This window comes from Xenopus laevis, chromosome 9_10L (genome assembly GCF_017654675.1).
Source record: "Xenopus laevis strain J_2021 chromosome 9_10L, Xenopus_laevis_v10.1, whole genome shotgun sequence".
NCBI lineage: Eukaryota > Metazoa > Chordata > Amphibia > Anura > Pipidae > Xenopus > Xenopus laevis.
In genome coordinates this window covers 65,937,938-65,965,079 of record NC_054387.1, presented here as the reverse complement: position 1 = coordinate 65,965,079, position 27,142 = coordinate 65,937,938, and the positions used below count along the sequence as shown (strand labels likewise).

Here is a 27,142-nt window from a genome sequence, read left to right as displayed (position 1 = left end):
TAGCAAAAAGTAGGAGGGTTTGTTAATCTTGGAAATTTTGATGCAATCTTCATTTCAGTGGGGTATTTTAGTCAATATTATGCATAACTTTCAGTTTTCTTTTCTACTTGGCATATACACATAACTTGTTTTGATTCACACCAACTTTGGATCAATTCAGATGACTTCATTCAACACTGTCTCAAACTCTGCAATGTACAAATAAATGTACAAATAAACTGGGAATTGCCCACCTAGCAACATACAACAGTTGCACTTCAAATTGTGTATTTTAAGAAATGAATCTATTTGCTCAACTTAACACAACAGAAATATGTTGAAATTAACTTTTTCATTGGTTGTCATGATTCACTGCCAGGTGGTAGTATCATGGACATGGCAGGGCTTATTTACTAAATTAAGCGCATGTGCAAAAGGCAATAATAGATACTACATCGCCCTGCTCTGATGAGTAGGTGCTGGAATTCTGGAAATAACATTGCATAACGCTAACTTGGCTAAGCAAACCAAAAATGTCCATCTAGTTGTTAGAGCATGGGTTACATGTGACTCAAACACTGCAGGCTAGGGCCTTCGCTAAATGAAAGATTTCAGCAATGGTGTATTGCAACTACAACTCTCAGGCTACTGTCCAACAAAACAGGAAAAATGGGAGCCAGGAGGTTCTTTCAATATAACAAAATAATTTTTATTTGTCCAAGACAAATGATCCACAGGTTTACTTACAGTGGTACAGAGGCATTGGCAGTATATAGGCATTCCCCACTCACACAGAGCTGACAGAGGTAGATAAAGAATATACAGGCACACCTGCTCACACAGAACTTCCAAGGTAGATGCCAGGGAATTTCCTCCAGAGACAGCACAGTGACCTGGATCCTCACACAGGGGATCAGGGAAATCACTAGACCTAATCCCTATTAGGCTGTGTCCCTATACTACAGGGAGGAGAGCTACCTCCTTACTATCCCTCCTAGTTGGAGCTAAGCTGCTCTTTCTATCTGTACTCTCTATCTCACTCTCCTAGATATTCTATTACAGATATATCCCTGCCACTTACTAACCACATTCACAGGGTCTCTGCTTCCCGACTTAGACACTAAAGCACCTGGTACCTCTAGGCACATGGCTTTCTGGGCCTTGCTGTACCCAGGCTCCCCTAGGCACACCCAACTGGATCAGCATCCAGCAGCCAAAGATGAAGATCCACCCCTTCTCACTCACTATACCAGAGTGTGACAGGACATGGTCACAGCACCTCTTGGAAAATAATATAACCGCAGATTACCTCTAGCTACAGGGGAATCTGCCCAGCAACTAGGGAAATGAGGAAGTGAAAAGAATTAAATGGTAAATTATGGTAAATTATGTTCACAACTGCACACTTCACCTTGAAAGTAAACACACCTTTATATATTCTTCTTGTTTTTAAGTGTATTACATTTGCATTCTATGGCTTCCTCCCACTGGTTAATTAAGCAAGGACTGTATCAGTAGGGATGTAGAGAACTGCCGATTTGGTGTTCGCGAACGCCGTTCGCGAACACCGGCAAAAAATGCGAACGTTCGCGAACAGTTCGCGAACAGTTCGCGAACAGTTCGCGAACAGTTCGCGAACTTCGAACACCCGGTAAAATCGTTCGATTCGAACGATCGAAGGATTTTAATCGTTCGATCGAACGATTTTCATTCGAATCGAACGATCGAAGCATTCGATCGAATGCTTTTCATTCGATCGAATGCTTACAATCGTTCGAACGAATGGAAATCGTTCGATTTTTAGCGGTCGAAGGAATTCGAATGGTCGAATGGTCGAATGATTTGTATTCGAATCGAACGCGAACTCAAAATGCGAACGTCGCGTGACGTTCGCGAACATTCGGCGGACGCGAACGGTCGAAGTTCGCGCGAACAAGTTCGCCGGCGAACAGTTCGCTACATCCCTATGTATCAGTGCTTTTTTATAAAATGAATTAACAATACAATTTTTTTCCTAAAAGGTATGAATCAATTGTAATTTTTTTACATAAACATTAGGAAATAAAGAATGAGAACACTTGACTTGGTTACCTGAAAACAAAGTCAGACACATTTTTCTTTACAGATTTGAAATCCAACTTATCAACCTTAACAAGCACCATTATCAAAAGGATGCTGTTTTCTCTGTTCTTTTTTCACAACTAAATTACACTTTTTAGGATTTATTAAGACAAGATACATGCCTTTTTTTCAAAAAGGAAATCAAAACTCCCTGTGGAAGAAAAAAATTCTCATTACTTCTTAGCCTCAGGCATTGTTTAACACTTCAGTATATCCATCTTTTTACTATTCCTTCTCTATCTGATTTTCCAAGATTATTTCTCTGTGTCATAGTGTTTAACCAGTTTTGATCTAACAAAAGACCAAGCTTTGCTTGAGTTGAATAAACTGAGGCTGAATATGTAGATTGTGTTTAATATAATTGTTAGATTTTGGTAGAAAACAGAGGTCCTCAATCAGAATTTTAAGCTAAGGTTTTGGGGATTTTATTATTTTAATGATATTAATGTTCTGCACATATTAAATCTGAGAGGGCTTTATTATATATATATATATATATATATATATATTTGCCATACAAATACAAGCTTGAGACAAACTACCATCCAAAAGTAAAAGGCTTTCATTAGTCACTATATTTTCTCTGTAACTTTTTTTATTAACAGTTTTTCAGTTTTACCATTACAGATTCAATAACAATGCAAGACATATCAAACTGTCTATATAGTAGGCAGAAAAAATGTCACAGAAATCCAGTAAATGAAACCTGTTTTTTTTTAAAGTGGTGAGTTACTTTTTATGAATCTTTTTCTATGGCAGAATACTGTATTTTAATCACATGACACATGACAACTTACTCATCTAAGGGTTATAAACCATAAGACTCCTTTATGCAGCCCCAGGGCAGAACTGCAATAAACTTCACATTTGTGTTTTCATTGGATAAAGAATTGTTTGTTTAGCTCAGCAGCATACAGGGGAGATCACGGCCGCTCTACCGTCTGAGGTGGCTTGCGGCTGCCGCCCCCTCGCGCTCACCTTTTTGGCACTGGAGGGGGTTCAATGGAGGTCCACAATGCTATTGCAATTGCACTCTTTGCACTAGAAGAGCGCCATTTCCAGTTTGAAAACCAGCTCTTAAAGTTGCCAGGAGCTGCATTTTTGCCACCCCTGGTAACCAGTGGGGCAATGCTGTCTGAGCAAGTTTCTCAACTTGCCTCATTTGAGCAGTGTCCCTGGCAGCATATAAGGTTACAATTTTAAGAGCCAAGTTACAAAACTTTGTTAAAGCAGACAAGGTCCTATAAAAGTCAATGGGATCTGCTTGCTTACAATTGTCAAAAAAATGCAAACTTTTAGAGGTTTTTGAGTAAGAGTACCTAGGAATGGCAACCCCATAGTTTGAATAACTATCCTATGACCAAGCACTTTTATTTACAGGTAAAAATGAATGAAAAGAGCATATATTGGAATCTAAAATCATTTTATAAATCCCGTCTCTTAAATCATTCATGTTATAAATCCCATCATTCTGATTTTTAGGCTAACTATAACATCCTGAGCATGATACGAACTAAGACTACGAGGATCATTGTGAAAGTGAGAAATTTATACTGGGGTATAACTATGAAGATTTTCATCCATCCAGGTCATGGTATATCTAGTAAAGGTAAATCTAAAAAGAACTGGACTTGCTGAGTAATCATTGAAGACATTTCACTACTTATCCAAGCAGCTTCTTCAATTCAACTGACTGGTGTGGGAAATTCTCAGCATATAAACTCTTCCACTAATCTAATCACAATGGCACATTGTAACTCAAAGGTTTCAGAACACTTCACACATCCATTCATGCAACTCTCACAAGTAACGCCTGTTTCTAGGAGTTGCATGACACATTGGATGATCCTATCATAGTAACTACACAGAATCTACACCTCTGTGAATTTTCAGATGTCACCTCTTTGATGAGTTACAATGTGCCATTGTGATTGGATTAGTGGAAGAGTCTATATACCTAGAACTTCCCACACCATCAATTGAACTGAAGAAGCTGCTCGGATGAGTAGTGAAACATCTTCAATAATTACTCAGCAAGTCCAGTTGTTTTTAGATTGACCTATACTAGTTATACTGGGTAATTTTATTTTTTATGCATTCAAATAATTTTTAAAAATACTATACACATCCTACAATTTGTATTATTCAGTCACTTCAAAATGTCTTCTTTCCCATTTCAATCTAGTCCTATGGAGATGCAGATGCAAATAAGATAAGAATGGGAGAATACTGGTTAAGGTTACTCTATTGAAACACCGGTAAAAGGATAAATGAGAAATTTGGGTGCTCCAATTTCTACAAAGTTTTGATAAATTAAAAATATTTAATTTCAAATAATAATGAACTGTAGGGAACATAAATGAGATAATATTAATAACATGGATGAAAAATATATTCAGTAAGCAACCTATCTAACCTGTCAAACTTTGAAACACATATGTAATAAAATAAACAAAAAAAATATTAAAAGACATAAGGAACTGGGAGTTCACCCCTCACTATGTCCTTCTACTGTGTGAAGAACATGATGGGGCAAATTCACTAAAGGGTGAATTTTCGGCAGCAACATATTTGCCACACTTCACACTTCTTTGCCAGGTGCAAATGCGTTACCACTACGCTAATTCACTAAAAGCAAAGTTGTGTCTCAGCTAGCGCTACTTCGGCAATGTGAAAATATCATAGCAAAGTTTTGCTAGCATTAATTTCTGCCTAGCAAAACTTTGTTAGTACTCTTACGCTTAGGTCAATTTAAATAGGGCGGTTACATTAAAGTTGTATGGATGTCTTTACTAGTGAATAGTGATGGTGTAAATGCTTAGGGGCACATTTACAAAGCTCGAGTGAAGGATTCGAATTAAAAAAACTTCGAATTTCAAAGTGTTTTTTGGGCTACTTCGACCATCAAATGGGCTACTTCGACCTTCAACTATGACTTCGACTACGAATCGAACGATTCGAACTAAAAATCGTTCGACTATTCGACCATTCGATAATCGAAGTACTTTCTCTTTAAGAAAAACTTCGACCCCCTAGTTCGGGAGCTAAAAGCTACCGAACTCAATGTTAGCCTATGGGGAAGGTCCCCATAGGCTTGCCTGAGTTTTTTTTGATCGAAGGATATTCCTTCGATCGTTGGATTAAAATCCTTCGAATCGTTCGATTCGAAGGATTTAATCGTTCGATCGTAGGATTTGCGCTAAATCGTTCGACTTCGATATTCGAACGATTTTAGTTCCTAGTCGAATATCGAGGGTTAATTAACCCTCGATATTCGACTCTTGATGAATCGGCCCCATAAAGTGGCCACTTTTTATTACAAATTATTAGGACAGAACAGATCTTCTATTGCCCTAGACATGTGCCCACTCTAAAAGAAATGTGTTTTGCCCCTCAAATGTGGCAAAAAGTAAAAGTCGCCAGCATCTTTTAAAAACTTTATTGACTTTCCGGCATACAGGATATGATGTCACTGACATAAGATTGAGGGGGATGTAGCTTTGTTTTATCAGTTCGCCTGGTCTGAGGTGGCGAAGTAAACTCTGGCAACTGCAATTTAGTGAATTTGCAGAGTAACAACTGTTCGCCAGAGCGAAAAGTCACCTGACGATATTGTGCGACGAACACTAGTTCTCTAGTGAATTACGCCTGTTAGTGAATTGGCATTGTAACGGCGGATGGGATTTCTGGCGAATTGTTGCTGGCATCGGCCACTTCGCCCTTCAGTGAATCTGCCCGATGTGTTATAATTTAGAATGTTAAAAAAAACACATGGTTATTTAATTATACATAGCACATTTGATGGAGTTTCTAGAATAGGACAAAAAGTGTACATCTGATGCACCTGCAGAGAAGAAATAGGAGATGGGAGCTTAAATATCTACCCTAGGTTTTAAGAACAAAATGATAGTGAAGATGTCTGGATATTCAATTCATATCATCATACTGTGCAGTTGAAAAAAAAGTTGGTAGTTACACCATTGAACTAATAATGTTTCACATTTTTGGATGTGGACTGGAGTGGCTGAATTCCATTTGTTTTATCTGAGGCTCTTAATATAGGACAGTTTTTCTTTTAACCTCTTAAGCACTGTGGTTGATAGTGATACCCAAAGAGTAATTTTCCTGATCCTTTTCTGCATACAAAAGATTTCACCTTGTAGACTGAAAATAGTAATTTTCTCCCATTTTAGCAAATATAGATATTTCAGTTGTCATAACAGAAAGTTATTGTTACTGGAAAAAAGATGGTAAACTCTAGCTGGAAACAAAAACTGTATTCCATGTAATCTGGATAATCTGTGATAATCTGTGATATAGCAGCAAAAAAGCAAAAAAAAAACAAAAGAACTAAGAATGTCCACATTTTCAAAAACTGCCCTTCTTCTGAACTAAAAGCCTCATGACACCTTCCTGGACAATATAATGGAGAGATTGTTAAGTATCCATGAAATGTGCAAATCAGTATCCAAAAGACATGGCAAACTGTATATATTTTTATTAAGTGCAGCAGAGAAGGATGTCATAGATCTATTAAGTGAAATTAAATCAGATTTGTAGTGGAAATTACACTGGTATTAACTAAAATAGCCTAAATCCAAATTTTGGAATAATTAATAGATGGAGAACTGCACCCACCTTCTTAACTTAAATGCTTAGTTTTGTAATAGTTCTGTAATGCTGACTCTTTTTCAACTGTGGGTATCAAAAGACAGGAACACCAGCACCACCGGAAGGACCACATGTCTACTGTAAATTATAAATCTTTACAATACATTACATTTAATTCAAAATTTTAGTAGCCATTAGTCATGACAATCAACATTGCAAAAAATAACCCCTTAAGCAGAAAAACACAGGACCCACACATTTATGATAGATCTCATAACTGAAATAAAAATAATAACATGAGCAAAATTGAACCAATGCAATATCCCATAGTAACTAAACAGAAAAATGGACCATCATTCCTGCCTTAATGGCAGGTGTCAATGAAGGCTACACATATTGTGCACGGGTACTGAGTCTTGCCAAGACCGGAATATCATTTCTGCAGGGAGTGGGTCTTGGCCATAAAAGAGCCCTGGCCCAGATTTGTGGCGAGACCACAAAGGCCCGGACCTAGAGTGGCAAAATATTAGGGGTGGCATGCCCCAAGCGCTCTGGTGCTGGCGGACATGCACGCTAGTGGGGAGTATGTGGGTGGGTGCTAGGACCATGCGGCCAGGCACCAGGACCATGCAGCCTCGGACGCCCACCCACTAAATCCGGAGCTGCAAAAGCTGGAGCCCAACGGGTTTTTTCCCAGTGCCCCGCCAACCCAGTCAAGTCTGACCCTGTATATAAATATATATATATGTTCATTAACAGTATTATGTGATTTAACATTCATATTTTCATATTCCTTTTCCTTTTATATTCCTTTTTTTCTTTCTGTTTTTTATTCCACATACAAAATAATATAGTTTTTGACAATCCAAAACAGAAATTATATTTTGCAAGAGTTTACTCTTGTGGCCTTTCATAACATAATAACTTCTACCTTGTTGCCATGCATTTTTTTCTGTTTGAAGTAAAATATTTCTCTAATTTATTAAATTCAAATATGGAAAAATCAAAGCAGTTTGGGCTCAAACTCTTTATTTAAATAAAAAGATCCAGCCAAAGCAACTGTCTCATTACTGCAGAGCATTTTGACAGGCAACAGCATCGGCCTATGAAGGTACAAAACAGAGTCCTCTCTAAAGTTGCAACAAGAATTCAATTCATATTGATACAAGCACTGTGAAATTGCTCCCAGCAAGTAATTTTAGATCACACTACAATTTAAGGCATATGCAGTATTATAGTGTAAACTACATTTTTTTCATAAAATACTGGCAGCAAGTTAACTTTATGGAATGATGTATTTAACCATTGAGTAAACACAGCAAGAAGACTGCTTTATAATCCTATAACATAGGAAATATAACAATGTTGAAGTGGCTTTTGACTCCAACAATATAGATAAGGTTATCAGAAGCAATGTACACAGGAAAATAGCTGTGTGTTTTTGGTTGATAGAGTTATGACAGCACAATGACTTCCTTGTAGAGCTCAGTATTTGAGTTCAAGTCAGACCTGATCACCTGCACACCCTAAAAACATCCAAGTAATTTAATTGGCTCATCATGAAACTGACCATAATATGCTGTGTAAATGTAAAACGGACTTGACTCTACTGGGGCAGTGACTGGAGTGAATGATGTAAAGCACCGCATAAACATGTTGGCACTATATAAATATAGATGATATGCCATAATTCAAAGGTAAGAGTTTTAGATTGCAGCAAATATGAAAAGCAGACCTCTTTTCAGTTTCTTAAGCTCTGCATGAAGTAGTATTTTATGAATTGTTAAAATCATTTAGAATTACGCATTACACTACAATAATATGGCTTTAACCCTAAAATGTTAATTATAACAGTTTTCATAAGGGAGAGTGTAATGATTTGTCACAATCAAAACCTATAGGGGCAGATTTATCAAGGGTCGAAATGAAAATTCGAATTTCAAGTTTATTTTAGTGTAAATCGACTAGGGAATAGTCTAAATTCAATTAAATTTTAAATTTGAATTTTGAAATTTATCATGTACTGTCCCTTTAAGAATTCAAATTAGACTATTTGCCATCTAAAACCTTCAGAATTGGTGTTTTAGCCTATGGGGGACCTCCTACAATCAATTGTATTTGGAGTCATTTGGTGGACTTCACCCAAATTTAAAAAATTCCCAATTTTTAATAAATTTTGATTGGTCTTTTTTTTTAAATTTCAAGTTTATGGGAGTTTTTATAAACTCCCATGAACTCTAAATTTGACCCTTTATAAATATGCCCCATAATGTATTCATATAGTTTCCAGACTTTGGGAGCAATATATGATAAAATTGTACAAACCAATGGACATGGCCATGATTTTCTAACCTGTCCAACTGCAGAACTGATTGATGTCCATGACTTGATAATATCTGCCACATCATTAGGCCTGGATTGTGAGAAGGCCACAAAGGCCCGGGCCTGTGGTGGCAAGATTTTAGGGGTGGTATGCTGACCAGCCTCATTGGCTTTTTTCCAGAGCACTTGTAAATATGAGAGCAGGAGTTTTGACACTTTCAAGGGAGAAGGACGTATGATGCTGGGGTGATGCTGACCTAGGGGTGCATCAATTGTAAATCCGGGGCTGCCCATCATTTCTACAACACACACAACAAAATACTGTATAAAGCCTTGTATCTGACAACAATGTATTTATATTGGGCATTTATATTATGTAATCAAGCAAATTATTTTTAAGAGACACAGGGAAATGTCACAAAAGCCATTTATGGAAAATATAAGAACAAAAATACACATTTTTCAATTCAATCAGTCAGTTAAGGTATAGGATGTTTATTATCCAGAAACCCATTATCCCTAAAGTTCTAAAATATAGGATTTCCATTTTCCATAGAGCCATCTTTAAGGAATATGTTCTTATTTATTTAATTCCCACTGGGCTTCTTTAATAACCTTAATAACCTTGAGCAATGATGCATAAAAATGTTTCTTTGGTGCAAAATTTTAAGCATACACTGTCCATTAGTGTCAAAAAAAATATTTTTATTCCAAACATGGAGAATAAGTTAAATATTTTTGTTGTTTCAGAAACTTATTTACATTGATCATATTTTACTGTAAAGGCTTTTATTATGTCTTCCCAAATATATATTGTTTCTTATCAGTTATAAATAAAAATAATTATTTTAACAACAACAATAATAATGTGAATATGGTGTTTTTAATATTTACAGTCATTGGAAACTTGTGACCCTCCTACAGATAATTATTGTAATATATTTAATATGATCACATTTTCAAGAGAAGTGTCTAAAAGCAAAATAAAAAGTCAAACCTATTCCAAATTGTATTCCAAGCATTTCGATTTAGTAAAGATTGCAGAGGATTCATCAGAATGTCAGTAGGGCTATATTTATCAGCTCTGACACAACACAAATCTGACAGTTACTATTTACGATAAGTGGTGTTCCACTATAATTGTTCTCAGAGATATAAATGAAGACATAATTCCCTGCTACTTTAAAATGTTTACAAGAGGCCTTTTTTTCTAACATAATAGGAAGACATGCACCTCGGGCAGTACGCAGTTGTGGGAAGATGTACAACGCTCATTTAGGAAAAGGGAAATTATTTAGCTGAAGTTGCATTTGTAAATTGCTGGCAGTGTCAATATTTTTTAGCTCCATATTACAAATTTCATATTATGTATAGAACCTTAGAAGTCTAAGGAGAGGAATAAAAAGGAAGCAAACTATTGTTGGGAGATCAATATTCAGAGAAAGTTTAAAAGAAATACATAACTATATAGCAAGTTAAAAATTGCTTCACCATCTACAGACGATACTAAGGGCAACTTATATGATGGAGGCAAAGGGGTTAAGCTCTTCTACCTTGCAGCACCAAAGTCTTGAATTTGTTTCCAACAAGGGCACTGTCTGCAAAGATCTTATTTTCCTGAGTTTACTTTTTTTATAGGTACACTGCTTTCCTCCCACATTCCAAACCATACAGACAGGTTAAATGGTCCTAAATGAACTGACCACTGTGTGTTGATGTGGTAGGGGTCTTACACTGGAAGCTTCACGTGGATAGAGTGGGATGTGAATGATAAAAATCAATGCAAAGTGCCACATAAATATGTTTGAACTATATAAATAAAACATAATATTGGTAAAGGAGTTCTGAGTATGCAATCAACTTATTGTCTTCTAGAAAGTAAAAACAACCTCCTTGCTGATCCCAAAATGGCAAATGGAAACTGCGGGGGACTTGTTACCAATGAATTTACAAGGATATGTATATACAGGCACACATTCCATTCATTAATCACTCATCAAACCTCACTTGATAGGGAATGTAAGACTTGGAGGCCTTATTATCAAAGATTACATTTTAGTGATTTTAGAGGTTTTTGAAACTCACTTTCTGTAAATCTACAAATACCATGAGATTTATTAAAAGATCTGAATAAAGAATATAAAAGTACAAACGTAAAATAACTTCTAACGAAAAAAAAAATTTCCATTGACTTCTATAGGACCTCGACACCGATTGACTTTTATTGGACCACAAAAACTTTTACCTGGTAAGGTTTTGTATAAGAGGTTTTTGTGGTTTTTACATCTAGGGGCAGATTTATCAAGGGTCAAATTTCATATAAAAAAACTTTGAAATTCGAATAAAAAAAGACCAACCAAAATGTATTAATAAAATCAAAGTTTTTTTTTCGGGTGAATAGGCATTTTCGTTCAAATTCAAAACATATGAATCAAAGTAAGATCATATTCAATTCAATTCAAAGTCCAAATAGGTTCTAGGAGGTCACCCATAGACTAAAACAGCAATTCAGCAGGTTTTAGAAGGCGGATAGTTGACGTCAAATTTTTAAAGAGACAGTACATGATAAATTTCGATATCTTCAAATTTTTGTTTTTTAATATTTAATATTTTTATTGGTTTTCAGTTTAACAAATAAAAGATGCAATAAAGTACAACATATATTCAGCTGTAAGTTTGTCCATGTCTGATTATTTTTGTTGTTCTATGTGAAACATTTCCATATTCGGTCACTTCCCATGACCTCTTGAGGTAGATCATTTCAGTATTAATCTCACAGCTGGCATTTATTTGATGAGAGAAAGGGAGAGAGAAGGAAGGAAAGTGAGAGATTGTTATTTTGGATTCGGTGTAATATCACCAGAAGACATCTTATCTGTGACGCTGCTCAAGTAGCTCCAGAATCACCGGGTTGAGATCCGGGTTGGATGCTCTCCAGAAGCCCTCATAGCTCCTATCCAGAATCTTCTGATTTTGTTCCTCCGTAGTGAGTTGAGGAGGAGTCCATTTATACAGAAAACTGACTTCTCTATCTAACATAGCTTCTGGGGCTTTGTCCGCTGAGCACAGTTCTGTGTAGAAATTACTAAACATATCGAGGATTTGTTTTGTGTCTCACGTTACATCCCCTGTATGGGTCCTAATGGCATGAATGGTTTGTGTGGAGTGTATAGCTCTCAGTTTGCGTGCTAACATTGTGTGGGGCTTATTTGCGTATTCATAATATTGGTATTTAGTTTTGCACATAGCGTAGGCTGCTTTATCTGAGAGTGTTTGTATTAACTGCGTTCTTGTTCTTTGTATGTCCCTGTAGTGTTCTGGCGTTGAATTTTTTTATGTGCTGTGGTCAAGTCATGTAATTTTTGGTATAATTGTTTAATCTGCTCTGTGTTGATTTTTTTTCTATTCGGGATGAGTGTTTGATCAAGATCCCTCTAATTACTGCTTTATAATTGTCCCACCTGATGGCCAGGGATGTATCTCCTGGGGTATTATTTTGGAAATAGTCTTTAGTTATGTTGGTTATTTCCATACAGATATCCCTGTCCAGCAGTAGGGAGTCATTCAATCACCAGTTTCCTCCCCCTCTGACCTTATCCCATCTGGTAAAAAGTGTTTCCACTAAGCCGTGATCTGACCAAGTGATATTTTGGCTTTTAGCAAAATGAATGTATTGTAATAATATGGGTTTAGTGAATCTATGCGTAAGTAGGTGGCATGAATAGTGGAGTAGTATGTATAGTCTCTGTCTATGGGATGTTTCTCTCTCCATACGTCCACTAATGCCTCCTCCTTAAGGTGGTTGACAAGATACTTTGTGTCTCTGTCCTTCATGCTGGATGACTGTTTGTCTAGAATGTCCCCTGATCTATCCATATTGTTGTTTATAGTCGTATTAAAGTCTCCTCCGACTATGACTCTGCCCTCCGAGATTTCTGAGAGTTTGTTAAAAAAAATTCTAAGAAATTTCTGTTTTAAGGAAATTTTTTACACATTTGAATCAAATTTGGACTATTCCCTAGTTGAAGTACACAACATATAACTTGGAATTTTAATTTTTTTAATTTGAATTTGCACTTCGACCCTTGATAAATCTGTCCCCTATTAAATCTCGAATCTTTAGGTCTTTAAAAAAAAATAGCAAAATTTGATTGTTAGTAAATGGGCCCCTTAAGTTATGCTAAAGAAAAGCCTCCTATACTGATGATTAAAGCTAATTTCCTAACTTCAGCTACCCCGTGATAAAGTTTCAAATTTGAGGTCTACAGACAAGCTGTGGTTCAGATAATCATAAATACAGGAAGATAGCTATGTTTGCATTCCTTTAATTAGTCCTCATTGTCAATGTATTGCTAAGATTTTAGTTTGCTTTGTAAGGTTTTGGTATTAAAGTATCCCTCTGCTCCTTAGCGCATCTTAACAAATGCAAGTGATATTACAAAGCATTACAGTGGGTGCAAAATTCAGTGTGCATCAACACTTATACAGTTATAAAGCTCTCACAACAGCAGGGATGCCATTTAAACACACATGCAAAGAAAATGATGCTTGACCCAGCTTGAGCACCACTTCCCAAAAATAAAATGCATTTGGTGTATACAGTATGGTGCAAGCTGTAGTGGATTTCTTTGAGAAAAAACTTCATTGTTGGTAACAAAATTGCCATTTGTCTCTAAATTTTGTATGTTACACATTGTACTGCATTGTAAATGAGCCTTCTGTTCACTTCACTGAACATTAACATATCTCCACCAATATCTTAGGGGAACACACTCAACATTTTTACTCCTAAACTGCTAGCATTCAACTGAATCATTTTTTGCTTAAAGTCCAATATATCCCACACTATGAACTATTACTAACATTTATATTTTCTTTGTATTCAAAAATCTATTTTTTTAGCGGTAAAAATCTAGTTTTTAGGTAATTAGTCTAGACCACAAAAAATTTAATACTTATTAAGTGTAAAATCTGCAAAAACTCTAAATATGAAATTTTTCCATCTAACAACTGGTGAGATCATGTAGAAGTCAATGGGAGCTGTCCTTTGCAAATTATAAAATCTTTCTTTGCTTCAAGCGTTTAGAGGTTTTCAGGGTTTTTTTTGTTTGCAATCGCACAAAAATGTTTACAAAAATTAGTATTTAGAGATTTTCAAATTCTTATCCATATTTCTTCCATAGTTTTATTCATTCATGCCTTTGTCTATATTATACATATCTATTGCACACATTTTAGCACTGCACCCAGCTGGAAATATAAACATTTGAAAATTACCGACATCTATACATACTCCGCTTTAATTGTGAAATAAGTAAAGTTGATTTCCAACATTTCATTTTATGCCTTTTTCTTGTCCGCTACATCTAAATTCCAATTTAACGGTCTGTATTGTATTATAAAGCAAAATTCATGGTAATATGAAGTGACTTAAGTATTTATGATGTAAACTTTATGAACACAAGCTATAAACAGGTATTTGTATAAAAGCTGTAATATTTAATACTACCGATCATTCCTTTTTGAGAAGGTTAACTTCAATGATTTAGCAACTGCAAAGCACATTTTGTACGAATTTGGTATTACTAATTTGTTAACTCTAGCAATTTCACACAAAAAACCTTCTGTTAGAAAGTAAAATTCTCATGTAATAATTAGCTGTGGAATATTACCCAAAACAGGTGTCTGTAGCCTGTCAAAGTCAGAACAGGTGATTTAGAATTAGCGTACTAAAAGAACTGTGAATTAGCGAAGCAAAAACGTGTTAATTTCTTGTTCCATCTGTTAATATAGATTCGCTGCCAAATATTTTACTTTGCAGAGCTGTGCTGAGATTGGCAAGAACATAAACTATTAAGAAAGAAAAAAAAGTTTATCGTTCAGAATTCAGGGCATACTTCTTGGCAAGAGAACACTTAGTAAGAAAGTTTTCTCTTTATTGATTTCCAGATGTTTAACAAAAAAAAAAAGAAGGAAGAAACACCGAAGGGAACAATCAAAGCAAACATGTAAGAGGCTGTTGGATATTAAAAGGCAAGGTAATTAAAAAGGAATGCATTTGTCAAACACAGGTGTTTCTTTTAACACTTGTTGGTTCTAAAGTGGCATGAAACACATTAGAAGAACGCACCCACTCTTGTTCCCACAGGTACAGCGCCAAGATGACCTTACTTTTATTTTTCATTATTGCATGCTACTGTTACAATTTTTAGTGCCACATTTTAACCATATTAAAAAAGTAATTTGTTTTAATTTTTTTTGTTTCAATTCTTTTTCAAAATTAATTTCAGAGACTTATCTCAGCCATATTGGTGCTAGAAATCCTATCTATGTCAAGGCTCACCTTAACCTAAATCTAAGGGGCTGATTTATTAACAATATCAATATTTTTTACCAAGAGGTAGTAGTAAAGGTTCTTGAGCATTTCAGATTGTTTTGCAGCGAGTGCTACACGGAGTCTGAAGATTCACTTATTAAAGCCCCTGCCAGATGTAAATTACTCAAAGTAAAAATCATAACACATCAGCACTGTGTTTGGGCTTAACACCAGTCTTTTATCAAGTCTTGATAAAGGGCTGGAAACACCTGTGTTTTGGCACAAATAAACCACTTTTTGCACAGGAGTACTGCTGTATTATTATTATTTTTACTTTAAACCTTTGTTTTGAGCACCAATGTTGTGTGGTATTAGAGCTAAAACCTCATAATTCAGATTAGAATTTAACTGTTTAGGGGCTCTAACACATGGGCATTTTGAAAATGCATTTACAAATGCATACTGAGCACATAACACCGCACATGTTGAGATTATATGAGTTTTTTGAAGTGCACCAAAGTGCTTTTTTGTGAGTTCTAAATGCAACTCTCTATGTTATTGTCTTTCTATTGTCAGGCACAAGGAAATGCAACATGGTTGTCTAAAACAATGTCTAAAACAATGCAATAAAGGCAACTTCGGACACTCATGAGTACATTACGAAAATAATTGAATCAATATTGGTGTTGTATTTAGATGCGATCAAAGCTGCAAGTCAAACAAAGGCCAAACACTAAATAAAAAGCACCCTTGTGTAAGAGTCCTTATACTATGAAAAAGCTTTTCATTCTATAGTCCTGCATCAAGCCAATAATGTCATTTAACAACTGTTTATCTTCCTGTGTAAAAAATAAACCATTATATTGTAACCCTATTTTGGCTTAGAGAAGCTAAAACCAACTAGTTACATGGGTTACATTAGACCCTCTTACATCAGGATCGGCCTTCGCTATGTGGAAGAAAACACCTGAAGGTGTTATTGAATTACACCTCAAAAATATGAAATAGCAGAAAAGAGGACGCCAGGGGTTCTTTCAATCTAAAGCCCCACAGGGTTGAAAATACTCACAGAACATGAGGTACTGTATATGAATAAATGCAGGTACAGGTATGCACATATGGCACCCTGGTAGGAACAGCTTTGAGAGTTGAAAGTTTCACCTTCTAGGATATCATGTGGTCCTATCCCCTTCAGTAGATGTGGAACAGTGATAGAACATAGCCATACTGTGGTCCCTTCACTACAGGCAAGCAGACATTGGAGGTGAGCTACTCCCTTTCATCCTCCAAGGTGGAGCACAAAGCTGCTCTTGATACTTAAACATCATTGATTCACTCTCACTAGAGAGTGCTATAACAATTGTTTTCCTGTAAACTGACTTCATTCATGTGGTCCCTGCTCCCCGGCTTCTCTAAAGGGGTTGTACCTTTAGGGCCTAACAATTCTGGGACTTTGCTCATACCAGGCTCAATGTAACATCCACCCAGGTCAACTGGTGCAGGCCAAAAAGGAAGGACCACCCCTTCAAAGTACTATGTTACAGTGAGTCCTTTGATGTGATCAATACATTATTGATCACTGTGGATGCACCTCCAAAATACATTTTTGAGTGACTTAGAAGATTGCATCCCAGACAGACAGTTCTTGATGAATCTGTCTGTTCAGGCCCAAGATGAATTATTAATTAAGATTCATTATTTGTTTATTGCTAGTTGATTTAGAGTTGTTTTTGTTTTATGATTTGCAAGTAGAAAAAATGCACAGACATAATGAGGGATATGTGCTTTTATCCACAAATATTCATATTCCAAGCCAACATTACCATAACTACATACTATCATGAATAGTGATGAGCAAATTTTTCAGCAGGTAGGGATTCAGGGTGAAACTTTACATTTCACCATGAGCAAAATACAATTTGCCACAAAAAACATGGTTACAAAATGGCCATAGGCCCCCAAAGTAATGCAAAAAACTACAAATAAAAGCTCATACAGTCCATTTGTATTCTGCACAGACAAAGGGGCAGATTTACTAAAGGGGAAAAGTGTCCGTCGCTAGTGAATCCCATCCACAGGGACATTGCAGATTTATTAACAGATGTTGATGACAATTCAGTAGCAAAAGAGACTGTCACCAGCGCAGTTTCTCACCCTATCGACAGGCGGATTTTTGCTCAGGCGAACATTCGTTATTCCACAAATTTTACAGAACATTACGCATTTCGCCAGAGTTTCCTTTGCCACCTTAGACCAGGCAACCTGATAAGATGAAGCTTCATCCTCCTCAATCTTATGTCAGTGACATCATATCCTGTATGATATATCCTGTATGCGTTTTTTTCTTTTTTAAAGTGGAATTGCCTTCAAAATTACTAGCTATTAAAGATTTTTGTGTTGACATTTTTTTCCAACCATTTGAGGGGCATGCCACATTTGTTTAAGGGTGGGCTGATGTCTAGAGGATCTCTTTTGTCTTTTTTTAGCTTCCATGGACATTTAGCTTCCTTGGACATGTGTAATAAGTGGCCACTTCAAGCATTTGCACCAACATGTCCAATAAATCCGTCTATATGACCTAGTATTTGTACCGGCCCTAATCAAATTGACCTAAGTATAAGAGTACTAACAAAGTTTCGCTAGGCAGAAAATGAATGCTAGTGAAAGATTGCTAAGAAATGCTCCTGCTGCGAAGTATGGAGAAGCGTTCACCCTTTAGTGTATTCCCATAGTCACCACAGAAAAAGTTGCTGTGAAAAAATACCCATAGATTCCTATGTATTTTGCACTGAAAAGGAAAAACTGGCCATTGACGTTAATGCATTTTGAGTTTGCACATCACTAGCAGGAGGTAGGCACAAAAATATAAAAAGTTAGGTACAACAGTGGTAATATGTTTAATTTCAAAGGGGTAGTGTGCCCCAAAAGTAGAACAACAGCAGTATGCCAACAAATTTTCCATATTTTTGGTCCAGAGGGGCATTTTAGACACCTGTATTCTCTGTTAGGCTTAGCTTTGACCCTCATATGTTTGTTTATTTTTCACAGTAGTACAAACCATATAATGAAGAGTTGGCCTCTTATTTGTGGGAAAAAACACAGTGGGCCTGGCTAATCCCTACCTTAAGTTACCACTGCTCCCCCCGCTGCCTATCCTCCCCCAATCGGCGAAGTCTAGTTGGGTGCAGAGGGGAGCAAGAGGTTAGGGGCTGGTGGGTGAAGTGAGTGGTAAGGAGCTGGTCTCGGGATTGAGCAGGCAGTGGGGGCCCCTGGGGCAGCTGTCCAGGTGGGCCTCAGACACCCAGTCCGATGCTGGTCAAAACTATCCATAAGGGGTTTGCACATTTTTTCTACCACAGCCCAAAAACAAAACAGAATTACTGGTTCCTGATGAAACTGATCCTAGCATGTGGCATAAATTAGATTGTCAGCTCCTCTAGCAAAGGAACTGATCTGAATAAATAACTTCTCTGTAAAGTGCCGCAGGATATGTCAGCACTGTATAAATAACGGATAATAATAATCGATTGAAATAAGCAACTCAGTTAAAAAAGTTTACCAAACTGAGCACTGGTGGCTATAAAACATTCTGATCCATTTCTTTTATTGCATGTTTTTAATTCCTTCAAAGAAAGCATAAAGCATGCGTTATTTTCTCTATGGACAGATTAAAACATCGGATCTTTGTATGAAATATATATAAACATATAAATATATATTTAGTCCCATCTACTTTGTTAGTAATAAGTTGCTTCTTATTCAAATTCATTTCAATTAAAGCTATGCTGAGAAGGCAAACACAAAATTCTAGAGGAAATGATTCCTAATCTTCATGATAACATCCTCGAGAACGCAAGAGAGAGAGAGAGGAAGAGGGTTCGCAATTATTTATAATCGCACAACAGTTTGTCTTGCCGGTATAATATATTCTGTTTTCCTAAACAAAGAATTTCACTTAAAGTGTAGCTGCTCTGTTTTTCATCAAGTTAAGGGGGAAAAAAAGATTGTTATAGTGTAATCAAAGATGATATGAAATTGTTTTGCATTCTGCATAATTCTGTTAGGAAATACTCAATTTTTAATGATACTTTTATTAATGTTACAAAATGTATCCTGACGGAACACTAGTTATATTAATAGGTATCATAAATAAGATCTTTTGTGGAGCTTCATAGACATACCTCGGAAATGCTTTCAAAGGCTTCTTTCTGGCTCTAAAATTCTACAGTGCGAAAGTACTCATAATTATTCATTACAGGTTAGAGTTGGTTGAATACAGTGCATCACAAGGTAAATAAACTAGAAAGAATCACTAACTAATAAACATTACAGTAGGTTGGCAATTATAGCTTATGGATTATTAAAGTGGACCTGTCACATAGATACAAAAAGCTCAATAATAAAAGTCCTTTTCAAATTAAACATGATTTTTTATTAAAGGATTAATAGCCAGTGTAAACGCATTTAAAAATATCAGCTGTCAATCAAACATTGTCTGCCCCTCCTCTATGCCTTAGACATAGAGGCGGGGCAGACAATTACTTTCACATTCTTTTTTTTTTTTTTTTTGCAAATCTTTTTTTATGGATTTTCAAGATAAATGAGGGGAAGGGTACAGAAAGAAGAGAGGGGGGTTGAGGGAAGGGTAAATAATTATTGATAGATTCTATACATTCATTGTTGGGTAAGTAGCGAGTTATATCTCAGTTTCAGGACCATATGAACTTAGTTCACATAAAATGAGAACATATAACCTTATATAAACAAAAAGTTACAGTACATGTAGGTCTATTGAAAACGAGTCTCCTGAGCCTTAGGCATAGAGGCGGGGCAGACAATTACTTTCACTTTCTATTCAGCACTTCCTAGATGTCACTGATCTCCACACATTACCCTGTTTTTTCACCATTTAATTGTGTAACCAGGGCACCGGGATGGACATTGGCTCCCCCATTCTGGTGCACAAACAAGATTCTGAGATAATGCAAGGCTTGCCTTAATAACAGTGTCCACAAAATGGCTCCTGCCTGCTTGCTATAATTATGAATTCCCAGACTGAAGGAAACAAGATTCAAATAATTTATATAGTGTAATTAAAGTTAATTTTGCTTGAATAATGTGATAAAATAGGATTTTGAATAATTTTTATGGTTGATGGGTCCCCTTTAAATAATAAGTAAAATATGGTTAAAGGAGTCAAAATCTGAAAACTAATTGTACTAATAGTAGGAATAAAGCACCATTGCACGTTAGGAAAACTTGCAAAGGCTTAAGATTGCCAATAGAGGGATAGCTTTAATTAAATTAACTAATTAATTAATTAATTATTCTCCTCCAATGGAAGCCTCTGAAAAAGTAGAACTAACACTTGTCCCTTCAAGCTGATTGATCCTACAATTAATGCATCATTTGGGAGAGCTAGCCCTTCATTTTTTCTCCTCCTGGAATAGATGTTGCTCTTGCTAGGTGACAAATTCAAGGGGTCCCTTTGGTTTGGGTTACCGTAGCCCAGAATTTGACTTGTATTTTAAGGTCTACTTCAACCCCTTTAGGTAGATCCTCCTCCTGCTAGAATGGGAGAAAGAGCCATGTCACATAGTTACAATAACCCTGGGCTTGAGCTAGTAGTGTAATTTACCCCCTATAGTAGCTTTTTTTTTTTTTTATTCAGCTCATCAGAAAACACAATATTGTAATTCAGATATACAGTACATTCTGATATGGAGATAACCTTGGATCCTTGAAGAATAATCGTATCTGTTTTGTTGGAGATTAAGATGTAAATCTTATGTATAAAATGTTAGATGGTAAAGTACATCTTTTCTCTTTAAGTGTATTTGTGCATTGTTCCTCTTAAGAAGTGTTAGTTGTGTCTCAGTTGTGACCCAGACTGGTATGGCTTTGATTTAATCGTGCCCCTGTCAAGGAACCTAGGGATAAATTATTATAGTCCATGGAGTCTGGTGTAAGACAAATTTGATTGCTTTTTATGATGAGGTAAGTAAGATGCTGGACAGTGGGGGGGGGGCACTTGATACTGTGCCCCACAATTGGCTACTTTCTAAACTAAGGTCTGTTGGGCTTAATAAAGTTGTTTGCACATGATAGGAAACTGGCTACAGGATCAGGTACAGAGGGTGGTTGTTAATGGTACATTCTCTACATTCTTAGTGGTGTCCCTCAGGTATTGGGTCCACTTTTATTTAACTTGTTCATTAATGACTTAGGGAAGGGCATTGTAAGTAATGTATCAGTGTTTACAGATGACACAAAACTATCCAGCCCAGTATCTTGACAAACTGGTGATCTGGACAGATAAGTGGCAAATGAGATTCAATGTTGATAAATGTAAAGTCATGCACCTAGTATGTAAAAATATCCAAGCCACTTATACCCTTAATGGGACTGCACTAGGCAAATCCATTATGGAAAAATACCTTGTAGACCTTGTAGATGATAAAGTTGGCTGCAGCAAGCAATGACAGTCAGCAGCAACAAGGTCTTAACAAGGTATTAAAAGGGGCATTGGTTTACGGCAGTAAGCAGTCATTCCTCCACTGTATAGAGCACTTGTAAGGCCCCATCTAGTATATGCAATGTTGGACTGGCCCACTGGGATACCAGGAAAACTCCAGGTGGGCCCAGGTGTCAGTGGGCCCTCCTGCTTCAAAACATTTGGCATATTCCATAGCCATTTCCTATTTCTATGAAAACAAAGAGACTAAATAGATTAAATAATAGGTTATAGCAGTAAAGAAAAGAGACTAGCAGAATAGAGGGTGCACAAGTAGAGGAAATATCAATAGTTCTGAGAGTTGGCCCCTTATCTAATGTCTTTTGGTGGGTCCCTGTTCTAAGATTTTTGCGTGGGCCCATGGTGTCCCAGTCCGACACTGAGTTTATACTGTACAGTTTTGGTCTCCATCATTTAAACAGGACATTATTGTATAAGAGAGGGTACAGAGAAGGGCAACTGAGCTGGTAAAAGGTATGGAAAATCTTAGCTATGAAATACGGATGGCCAAATTCAGGATGTTCTCGCTGGATCATATAGTAATCTCTCTAATGCTTTATTTACCAGTAGGTCTTTACAGCTGACACAAGGTCACCCATTCAGATTATAAGAAAAGAGGTTCCACCTAAATATTCGGATGGGGTTTTTACAGTGAGAGCTGTGAAGTGGAATTCTCTCCCTGAATCAGTTGTACTGGCTGATACATTAGATAGCTTTAAGAAGGGGTTGGATGGCTTTTTTAGCAAGTGAGGGAATACAGGATTATGAAAGATAGCTCATAGTACAAGTTGATCCAGGGACTAGTCTGATTTTGCCATTTTGGAGTCAGGAAGGATTTTTTTCCCCCTCTGAGGCAAATTGGAGAGGCTTCAGATGGGGTTTTTTGCCTTCCTCTGGATCAACTGGCAGGCAGGTAAAAAAAAAAAGTTAAAAGGTTGAACTTGATGGATGTGTGTCTTTTTTTCAACCTAACTTACTATGTAACTTACTATGTAACAGTTTTGGCATTTAGTCACTAAAATGTTCAAATATAGTCCACATTTGGACAATGACATGGAAAGTTGTTAAAACTGGATGTTATGTCCCAAATGGAAATGACCGTGCTTTCAAACTCAAGAAGCAGCCAATTTGAAAATGAAGCAGTGCCTCCTGCAGAAAAAAGCTGCTCTTACTGAAATATTTAAAGTTAATCAGGTCTTTATAGCACCCCACTCAATGTTTTTGGGTCTTTAACTACCTGCAAGGCCCATATCACAGGTACATGATACACAGTTCAACTATCATGGGAAAAATGCTGTCACAATTGATCACAATTTATACTATGATCTCAGGCAAGGAAATAGCTTTGTTTTTAACAATAATGTTATTAAAGGAAAACTATACCCCCAAAATGAATACTTAAGAAACAGATAGTTTATATCAAATTGAATGACATATTAAAGAATCTTACCAAACTGGAATATATATTTACATAAATATTGCCCTTTTACATCTCTTGCCTTGAACCACCATTTCGTGACTCTATCTGTGCTGCCTCAGAGATCACCTGACCAGAAATACTACAACACTAACTGTAACAGGAAGAAGTGAGGAAGCAAAAGGCAGAACTCTGTCTGTTAATTGGCTCATGTGACCTTACATGTGGTCTGTATGTGTACACAGTGAATCCTACGATCTCAGGGGGAGGCCCTTATTTTTTAAAATGGCAATTTTCTATTTATGATTACCCAATGGCACATACTACTAATAAAGTATATTATTATGATAATGGTTCATTTACACGAAACAGGGTTTTACACATAAGCTGTTTTACTCAGTATCTTTTAATAGAGACCTACATTGTTTGGGGGGTATAGTTTTCCTTTAAACTGATAACGAAACAGTGCAGCAAAAAACTGGGACCAATATCACGGTAGCCCTTATGGGTTATTTTTTTAGGTTAATACCAGATATGGCCATGTGAAACAGCTGTCCCATCCAGAATTAAAGATAACATCATGGTAAAGCTTATCAGATAGTATTATTGTACACAGTCAATTAGCTACATAAGGCCCTCAGCAGCCCATCTTTATCTTAAGCTCTGGGTAGACCCTTAAAGCCAGAACACTTAAATAATAAAAGGAAACAGGTGGTTGAAAGAAAATATACTATATTCTCAAAAACAGCTGCTGTGAAGAAATTCAATCCCGGTATTCTCTTATAAGATGCTGTTCCATCATACAGAGATGTAACACTGCAGTAATTTACAACATATACTGTGTATTGCTCTGCCAAATGTCCCCATGTGACTGGCATCATTTTGGCAAAAAGAACAATACTTCTACATTTTGGAAATGATGTATAAGTTGTGTACAGCAGTTGTTCACATTCCATTATATAAATGAGTCCTGTTTTTCCAACGTCCTACAGGCATCAGATCACTACTGTAAATCTCAAATTACTGTTTGTCTCATCTCTCTAAAGAGCTCAACAACTATTAAAATGCCAAGAGAAAAAACACCGACAGAATTGACCTCCCAAGTTTAGCTCTTTGAGTGGAATGAAGTTATTAATGGCCAGGAGGCTGTAACGGGCCTTAGAGGCAGGATCCTAGCAGGTGATGAGTGATGGTTTAAACCTTGCCCTGTATTGTTTAACACGTCTGAGGGTTTTCTCATAAGCCTGAGAATTTTCTTGTTGCTGCCCCAGCTGGAAAGTTCTGCAACCAAAATATAGCAATGTTTTTCTGCCCTCAAATCATGTTAGTAAAGTCGTTACCAACTTGAAGCTTTTCTGTACCAAATTATAATCTAGCCTGAGCCACCCACATAAGAGACCAATAAATCATTGTCCTCATATCACATCAATCATATTATGTGGATACAAGAAAGACAATGGAGACCAGTTGTGATACTGTATGCCTCTTTTTCCTTTCAAAATGAAACAAAAACACATCAATTTATATTGTCCCATCTATATTAATAGATATGGTATATATAGGAAATGGGTGTTATGGAACTTTTTTAGGGTAAATCAACAACAAATGGGAAGGAAGAATTACTAAAATTTGAATATTTGAGTTTAAAAAAAATTGACATAGTTTTTTCTTGATGCTCAGCATATTTACAAAAACACTTGAATTGAAAACACGCAATAAAATTGCATTCTTGAAAAAATGCAAAATCTCAGATTTTGAAAATATACCTCCCATAAGCTTGCCACTTTTATTCTGACAAATATTTTTATTTACATTTTCAAGGGTTTTTTTTTTTTTTGACAAATCTTGAAAATTCTAAAAGAATCACCTTTTTTTGTCTGCTGGGCTGGGCTAGATTTGATCATTTCACCCCCAAGCTAAAAATGCAGAACTATGCAGAACCTGTTGATAGGAAAACATCAATTGCCCAATGTGGTCCTCACTTAATAAGGATCTGCCCGACAGAGATCTGGATGATTTTCAGTTCAGATAAAGATCAGTCCAGTCATTGTGAAGGACCCATGCATGGGCAATAGGTTATCAACTTGGTCTGGAGGCAATCTACATGAACCTGTGTATGATCAGCTTTGGAATTCATATCTGTCTAAGTTTTTAGGTATCTTAGCTTTTATCTATTTGGAGGCTAACTTTATTTTTGTTTGTGTTCTTCGCATTTATACCTTTGGGAATATAGTTCCTGATTTTATTGATCTGTTCATTTTGTGTTTTTGTTGAATCTGAATGTTATATATATATATAACAAGTCTGAAAAAAATAGGTGCACACTGGGATTAATAGAAAGGTTAAAAATAAATACTTTAATTACATTAAAAAAACTGGTCAACGTTTCGGTCTTTGCCTAAAAACTTTTTTCAAGACACTGACAAAGGTCTTAGGCAAAGACTGAAACTTTGACAAACGTTAATAAAGTTATTATTTTTAAGTCTGATTTTTTCAGACTTGTTGGATAATACAGAAGATCAAGAGGCAACTGAAGATTGTAGACTGTTAAAGAATATAACGTAATACAGATTAGGTAAGATCAAAAAATATAAAACTAGGAAAAAATATTTTCACTTGCTTGGTGTCAAGGAGACATTGGAGATGAGTTAAGATTTGTGAAATAATATGTTGCTCAGAAAACGCTGATTAAAATTGGATTGCTTTTGCATAGTAAACTTAACAATCTCCCTTTTTAAAAACCACTATTCCCAGGTTGCAGTTTTACGTTTGTTCAGGAATGATCTCATTAAGCAGGTTTATTTTGTACTAAAATGGAAATTCTGGCCCTGATGTAGATTACAACAGGCTTCATTCTACTGCAATTGTTTTGTCTGGGCAACAAATTGCATGCAATATTTGCAGGATTGAACTTTTAATAACTGTTATGGTGTAATTTACATGTGCTATGGCCCAAATTTAATTCAGTGTGAAAAAGGTTTATCAAGTGAATACACATGGACAAGATTCAATTTGAGATGCAATTCAATTCAGAAAAACTTTGAAACACTTTATCACATGATATTCCATTGAAGTCTATGGGAAAAACTGGAACTGAATTTGGAGAAAAGTTTTTTCTCCTTGAATTGAATCCAGTCCATGAGTTTTCACATCATAAACTATGAGATAACGTTTTCTCACTGAATTGAATCTGGCCCTATATGTCAGAGATGTCCAACTTACAGCTCTTCATCTGCTTTAAACATCCCCCCATCATCCCACAGATAGTCAAAGGCTTGAGGTTGTTGAGAGCTGTTACTCAACAACAGATGGAGAGCCACAATATTGAGATTATGTGCATAGTGCAGGGGAATATCTATGCTGGCATATTTTTTGTATCATTGTGTACAGACTATGTCTAGTTGGGGGTGACAGTTACGGCTGAATTGTGCTGTAATATTTTATCTCCTTACAGGCTATAATTAAATTAAGGCAATGTTTCTGCTAAACAAAAAGGGAATATCTATGTTGACATTGTTTATGGCACCTCTCTGTACAAACAATGAGCAGTGATGGGTGAATTTGTCCCGTTTTCACGCCACAAAATTCACAAATTTCCAGCTAAATTCCCAAGAAGGGCGAAAAATTCCCGAAACACAAATTTTGAGTCCGGCATCAATTCACGGGCGTCAAAATTGACGCCGGCAACAATTCCAATGCCAGCGACATTTGACACGCATTAAAGTCAATGGGCGTCCATTAATTGACGCTGGCGTCAAATTATCGATGGCGGTGAAAATTGTCGCAGGCGTCAAAATTTACTTTGACTGCCAGATAATTTTCACAGCAATTTTGCAAACGGCGAAGCATGCAAGGTTGCCGC

General features: G+C 36.3%; 1 protein-coding gene across 1 annotated transcript in view; it reads right to left on the bottom strand.

The window, feature by feature from the left end:
- Positions 1–27,142, bottom strand: part of LOC108701317 (rho GTPase-activating protein 15-like) — a 309,425-nt gene that overhangs the window by 222,985 nt on the left and 59,298 nt on the right. The window lies entirely within an intron of this gene.